Source organism: Rhineura floridana, chromosome 3 (assembly GCF_030035675.1).
Source record: "Rhineura floridana isolate rRhiFlo1 chromosome 3, rRhiFlo1.hap2, whole genome shotgun sequence".
Classification (NCBI taxonomy): domain Eukaryota; kingdom Metazoa; phylum Chordata; class Lepidosauria; order Squamata; family Rhineuridae; genus Rhineura; species Rhineura floridana.
This window is the reverse complement of record NC_084482.1, coordinates 77275397-77282763: the sequence shown is the minus strand read 5'-3', so window position 1 is coordinate 77282763 and position 7367 is coordinate 77275397. Positions and strand designations below refer to the sequence as shown.

Here is a 7367-nt window from a genome sequence, read left to right as displayed (position 1 = left end):
GGGGAAGGAGAGCATCCAGCTGAGGAAGAGGGAAACGATCCCTTAGAAGGGAGCCATTCCTTGGGGGATGAGCAGCTATTCTCTCATGCCGAGGATATATCTCCAGGGGGTGGAGGGATCCTTGTAGTGGGTGATTTGATCATTAGGAACATAGACAGTGGGGTGTGTGATGGGCGTGTAGACCGCAAGGTGTTTTGCCTGCCTGGTGCGAAGGTTGCAGATATTGCCCATCGTTTAGATAGTTTGGTAGACAGTGCTGGGAAGGAGTCAGTGGTCGTGGTGCACGTTGGCACCAACGACATGGGGAAATGCAGCCGTGAGGTCCTGGAAGCAAAATTTAGGTTGCTAGGTAGGATGCTGAAAGCCAGGACCTCCAAGGTGGCTTTCTCTGAAATGCTACCGGTTCCACGCGCAGGACCAGCCAGACAGGCCCAGCTTCACAGTCTCAATGCGTGGATGAGACGATGGTGTCGGGTGGAAGGGTTTGGATTTGTTAGGCACTGGGGAACATTTTGGGACAAGCCGGGCCTGTACAAAAGGGACGGGCTCCACTTGAACCAGAATGGAACCAGACTGCTGGCACTTAAAATTAAAAAGGTGGCAGAGCAGCTTTTGAACTGACTGAGGGGGGAAATCCGACAGGAGCTGAGAAAGGTCCGGTTCGGAATAAACCTCCCCCCTGGGATAAAAACCAAAGAAATGATGAAATTTTAAAAGGGGTAGGCCTAGAAGTAGGCATTGTGAGAGCAGGGGCACAGGATATAAATTCAGAAGAGCAAAATTACCACAGGCCTAACCACAAGTGCCAAAGACACTTGAAGAGAGACACTGCTTACAAGTGCCTGTACGCTAATGCTAGGAGCCTGCGAACCAAGATGGGAGAACTGGAGTGCTTGGTCTTAGAGGAGAGCATTGATATAGTGAGCATAACGGAGACCTGGTGGAATGGAGAAAACCAGTGGGATACGGTTATCCCTGGATATAAACTATATCGGAAGGACAGGGAAGGACGTATTGGTGGCAGAGTCGCTCTATACGTGAAAGAAGGCATTGAATCCAGCAAGCTCAAAACCCCAAAAGAGGCAGACTCCTCCACAGAATCGTTGTGGGTGGTGATACCGTGCCCCAGGAGGGACTTAATACTGGGAACGATCTATCGTCCCCCTGATCAAAATGCTCAGGGAGACCTTGAGATGAGATATGAAATTGAGGAAGCATCCAAACTAGGAAATGTGGTAGTAATGGGTGACTTCAACTACCCGGACATAGACTGGCTGCATATGTGTTCCAGTCATGACAAAGAAGCAAAGTTTCTAGATATTCTAAATGACTATTCCCTAGACCAGTTGGTCATGGAACCGACCAGAGGGACGGCAACCCTGGACTTAATCCTCAGTGGGGACCGGGACCTGGTGCAAGATGTAAGTGTTGTTGAACCGATTGGGAGCAGTGACCACAGTGCTATTAAATTAAACATACATGTAACTGGCCAATTGCCAAGAAAATCCAACACGGTCACATTTGACTTCAAAAGAGGAAACTTCACAAAAATGAGGGGATTGGTAAAAAGAAAGCTGAAAAACAAAGTCCAGAGGGTCACATCACTCGAAAATGCTTGGAAGTTGTTTAAAAATACTATATTAGAACTGGAGTGCATACCGCAGATCAGAAAAGGTACCGCCAGGGCCAAGAAGATGCCAGCATGGTTAATGAGCAAAGTCAAGGAAGCTCTCAGAGGCAAAAAGTCTTCCTTCAAAAAATGGAAGTCTTGTCCAAATGAAGAAAATAAAAAAGAACACAAACTCTGGCAAAAGAAATGCAAGAAGACAATAAGGGATGCTAAAAAAGAATTTGAGGAGCACATTGCTAAGAACATAAAAACCAACAACAAAAAATTCTATAAATACATTCAAAGCAGGAGACCATCTAGGGAGACAATTGGACCCTTGGATGATAAGGGAGTCAAAGGTGTACTAAAGAACGATAAGGAGATTGCAGAGAAGCTAAATGAATTCTTTGCATCTGTCTTCACAGTGGAAGATATAGGGCAGATCCCTGAACCTGAACTAACATTTGCAGGAAGGGATTCTGAGGAACTGAGACAAATAGTGGTAACGAGAGAGGAAGTTCTAAGCTTAATGGACAATATAAAAACTGACAAATCACCGGGCCCGGATGGCATCCACACGAGAGTTCTCAAAGAACTCAAATGTGAAATTGCTGATCTGCTAACTAAAATATGTAACTTGTCCCTCAGGTCCTCCTCCGTGCCTGAGGACTGGAAAGTGGCAAATGTAACGCCAATCTTCAAAAAGGGATCCAGAGGGGATCCCGGAAATTACAGGCCAGTTAGCTTAACTTCTGTCCCTGGAAAACTGGTAGAAAGTATGATTAAAGCTAGATTAACTAAGCACATAGAAGAACAAGCCTTGCTGAAGCAGAGCCAGCATGGCTTCTGCAAAGGAAAGTCCTGTCTCAGTAACCTATTAGAATTCTTTGAGAGTGTCAACAAGCATATAGATAGAGGTGATCCAGTGGACATAGTGTACTTAGACTTTCAAAAAGCGTTTGACAAGGTACCTCACCAAAGGCTTCTGAGGAAGCTTAGCAGTCATGGAATAAGAGGAGAGGTCCTCTTGTGGATAAGAAATTGGTTAAGAAGCAGAAAGCAGAGAGTAGGAATAAACGGACAGTTCTCCCAATGGAGGGCTGTAGAAAGTGGAGTCCCTCAAGGATCGGTATTGGGACCTGTACTTTTCAACTTGTTCATTAATGACCTAGAATTAGGAGTGAGCAGTGAAGTGGCCAAGTTTGCTGACGACACTAAATTGTGCAGGGTTGTTAAAACAAAAAGGGATTGCGAAGAGCTCCAAAAAGACCTCTCCAAACTGAGTGAATGGGCGGAAAAATGGCAAATGCAATTCAATATAAACAAGTGTAAAATTATGCATATTGGAGCAAAAAATCTGAATTTCACATATACGCTCATGGGGTCTGAACTGGCGGTGACCGACCAGGAGAGAGACCTCGGGGTTGTAGTGGACAGCACGATGAAAATGTCGACCCAGTGTGCGGCAGCTGTGAAAAAGACAAATTCCATGCTAGCGATCATTAGGAAAGGTATTGAAAATAAAACAGCCGATATCATAATGCCGTTGTATAAATCTATGGTGCGGCCGCATTTGGAATACTGTGTACAGTTCTGGTCGCCTCATCTCAAAAAGGATATTCTAGAGTTGGAAAAGGTTCAGAAGAGGGCAACCAGAATGATCAAGGGGATGGAGCGACTCCCTTATGAGGAAAGGTTGCAGCATTTGGGGCTTTTTAGTTTAGAGAAAAGGCGGGTCAGAGGAGACATGATAGAAGTGTATAAAATTATGCATGGCATTGAGAAAGTGGATAGAGAAAAGTTCTTCTCCCTCTCTCATAATACTAGGACTCGTGGACATTCAAAGAAGCTGAATGTTGGAAGATTCAGGACAGACAAAAGGAAGTACTTCTTTACTCAGTGCATAGTTAAACTATGGAATTTGCTCCCACAAGATGCAGTAATGGCCACCAGCTTGGACGGCTTTAAAAGAAGATTAGACAAATTCATGGAGGACAGGGCTATCAATGGCTACTAGCCATGATGGCTGTGCTCTGCCACCCTAGTCAGAGGCAGCATGCTTCTGAAAACCAGTTGCCGGAAGCCTCAGGAGGGGAGAGTGTTCTTGCACTTGGGTCCTGCTTGTGGGCTTCCCCCAGGCACCTGGTTGGCCACTGTGAGAACAGGATGCTGGACTAGATGGGCCACTGGCCTGATCCAGCAGGATCTTCTTATGTTCTTATGTAGTAACCTCCTTCTGATCGCTCTTCATATCTAGAATTGAATGAAGCAGGTGCCATGGCAGAAGGGTGGGAGCAAGGAATTTTTTTCCCCTGACCATAACAGCAACATATATGTATTGTGGTGCTTTTAACTGTTATTTGTTGAAAGATGGCCTGAAGGCAATCTAGTCACATTCCTCCCCTGCAGGCAAAATTTTCCATCCCATGGCACATCATTAGGCCATAACATTTAAAGCATGCTGTGCCACAAACATAGGGAAGAAGGTAACATTCCAGAATTGGTTTCATGACATAGCCATCCCTGGCCATGCCCCTCTGTCCAGGGAGCCGGCAGGATGAGCTGCTGGAAGCTCCGGCAGGGCCATCGCTGTGTGGGGTAAACAGTAATCGCAGAGGCTGTGGTGGCGGCACAGCAGAAGCAACAGCCACGGTAGCTGGAGCAGCAGCTGTCACGGCTTCCAACCCCTCCACCGCTGGTGCCTCTGCCACCACCATCATCGCCACCACGGCCTCCAGCTTCTCCACCACTGAAACTCAGCCATCACTGGCCAAAACCAGAGGGGAAGCAGTGGCTGTTGGACTAAGCAAGTTGCCTGCAGGTATTTCATGCATGGTGTTTGCAAGGAGGGGGACAATTGCCATTACTCCCATGATCTCTACACTAGTCAGTCTGCCATGGTGTGCAGGTATTTTCAGCAAGGATGCTGTGCTTATGGAGATCGTTGCAGATATGAACATACCAAGCCATTGAAAAGGGAAGAAGTGACTACTGTGAGTCCTATCCTTCAGCTTCCATAGATGTGAGCCCATCCGCTGGAACACTTGAAGTGAGCACTTGCTGCAACTGGTACAGAATGTGGAGGCTCATCTGATTAAAGGCAGCCGCCGGCAAGATCACATCACTCCAGTGCTGAAGGAGTTGCACTGGCTACCGGTTGTTTACCGGGCCCAATTCAAGGTGTTGGTTTTGACCTTTAAAACCCTACACGGTTTTAGCCCAGTCTATCTGAAGGAGTGCCTCCAGCATCGTCAGGGATGCCGCTCAACAAGATCAGCCTCAGAAGACCTTCTCTCAATCCCACCGGTTAAAACAGCTAGACTGGTGAGGACTAGAGAGAGGGCTTTTTCAATAGTGGCCCCCACCCTGTGGAACTCTCTCCCAAATGATCTCCGCCATGCCCCTTCTATGATGAGCTTCCGCCGGGCCTTGAAGACCTGACTGTTCAGGCAGGCTTTTGGGGTGGGTTAGGTTTTTACTGTTATGGTTTTAAATTTTAACGTTTTAATGTATTGTTTTTTATCTTGTACGTCGCCCAGAGTGGCTGGACAACCAGCCAGATGGGCAACTAATAAATTTAATAAATAAATAAATAAATAAATAAATAAATAATAAGACTGAAGTTGAAAACAAAGACTTGGCAGTTGCAGGAGCCAGTGCTGAAGACTGGGTGAATGCTGTGGAGTTTGTTCCTGGACAGCCATATTGGGACCGTGCTGCTCCATCCTGCACTGAAGCACCCATACAAGGAATGGTAATTGAAGAGGATTATGAAAAATAGCAAACCAACGTGGAGATGAAGTAACAACTATGTCCCTACGCTGCAGTAGAAGAATGCCATTACGGAGAAAACTGCGTATATTTCCATTTAGATGTATGTGATATGTGTGGCTTGCAAGTCCTCCATCCTGCTGATGCTGCACAGTGATCTTTCCACACAAAGTCTTGCATTGAAGCTCATGAGAAGGACATGGAGCTCTCCTTTGCCGTCCAGCATAGCAAAGACATGGTGTATGGGATCTGCATGGAGGTGGTGTATGGAAAACTCAACTCGAGCAATAATAATAATAATAATAATAATAATAATAATAATAATAATAATAATAATAATAATAATAAAATAATAAAATTTTATTTGTGAGTCGCCTGTCTGGCCGAATTAACGGCCACTCTAGGCGACGTACAATTACACAGTAAAATACAATAAAAATACAATAAAAGCCAATGAGGACCTAGCAATAATAATACCACTATTAAAAGCTAACCCACCCCAGAGGTCCCGTAGGCCTGCCTGAACAGCCAGGTCTTTAAGGCCCAGCGGAAACCTATCAAGGAAGGGGCATGACGAAGGTCAAAAGGAAGGGAGTTCCAGAGGGTGGGGGCCACAATCGAAAATGCCCTCTCTCTGGTCCGCACCAGCTTCGCTATCTTAACTGGTGGGACTGAGAGAAGGTCTTGTGTGGCTGATCTCGTTAGGCGGCATAATTGGTGATGCTGGAGGCACTCCTTCAGATAAACTGGGCCGAAACCGTGTAGGGCTTTAAAGGTCAGCACCAACACCTTGAATTGGGCCCGGAAGACAACTGGTAGCCAGTGTAGATCTATTATGATCACAGCAACGGCTGTTCTTAATCAAACGTGCCGCCGCATTCTGTATCAGTTGTAATTTCCGGACCATTTTCAAGGGTAACCCCACGTAGAGCACATTACAGTAGTCTAAGCGGGAGAAGACCAGGGCATGTATCACCTGTGGGAGCAAATGGGCAGGAAGGTAGGGTTGCAGCCTCCTTATCAGATGTAATTGATACCAAGCTGCCCGGCTCACTGCCGAAACCTGAGCCTCCATGGACAGCTGGGAGTCAAGAATGACCCCGAGGCTGCGGACCTGGTCTTTTAAGGGTAATCTTACCCCATTAAACACCAGGTCCATATCCCCCAATCTGCTCCTATCTCCCACGAGCAACACCTCGGTCTTGTCGGGATTTAGTTTCAGCCTATTCCTTCCCATCCATCCACTTACAGATTCCAGGCACTTGGACATGGTATCCACAGCCAACTCTGGTGAGGACTTAAACAAGAGATAGAGCTGAGTGTCATCCGCATAATGGTGGCACCGCAGCCCAAATCTCCTGATGATGGCCCCCAGCTGTCTCAAGTGCATCTGCAAGTGGAGGAGCGCTAAACAATTTGAGAGCAAGATCATAAAGTGAGGCACTTCCCCATGTCCATTGTGCTTTGTTTCTTGGGGAGGAATTAATATGTTGTGTGAATGTCCTTCCCCTATTCCAATTGATTACCTCACACACCTGCCACATGTAAATATTTGAAGGATAGCAGCATTTTAAATAGTTCATCAGAGAAGAGAAAAGAATTCTAAAATGACTTCCTTATGTTTTCTCTTGAGGTTGTTATGGTTTGAGTTTTTTAAAAAAAGAAGTACCCTTTTCACTGTAAATATATCTTCTGAGGGCATTTTAACACAAGTCATGACAGTGAAAAACATGGCAGTACTAATAGCAAAAGAGTCACACAGATTGTTCACACATCCTGAACAAACAGAGAAGGACTGACTGTGAGCTGGCAAAGGAAGTGCACAGAATACTGAACTGCAACAAACTTTGCAGATGAGCTGTAAAAATCAAACTGTAAAGCTTCAGGTCAATTTAAAACCATTTATCAAGCAAAAAAAAAGTAGCAGACAACTGTTGTAAAAAGACAACATCCACAGTAATTACTAAATTCAGATTGTTTCCCATAC

General features: G+C 45.7%; 1 pseudogene; it reads left to right on the top strand.

Annotated features, from left to right (window-relative positions):
• The first annotated feature begins 4138 nt into the window (after positions 1 to 4138).
• On the top strand, positions 4139 to 6819 carry LOC133378764 (E3 ubiquitin-protein ligase makorin-1-like; annotated as a pseudogene).
• The last annotated feature ends 548 nt before the right edge of the window (positions 6820 to 7367 follow it).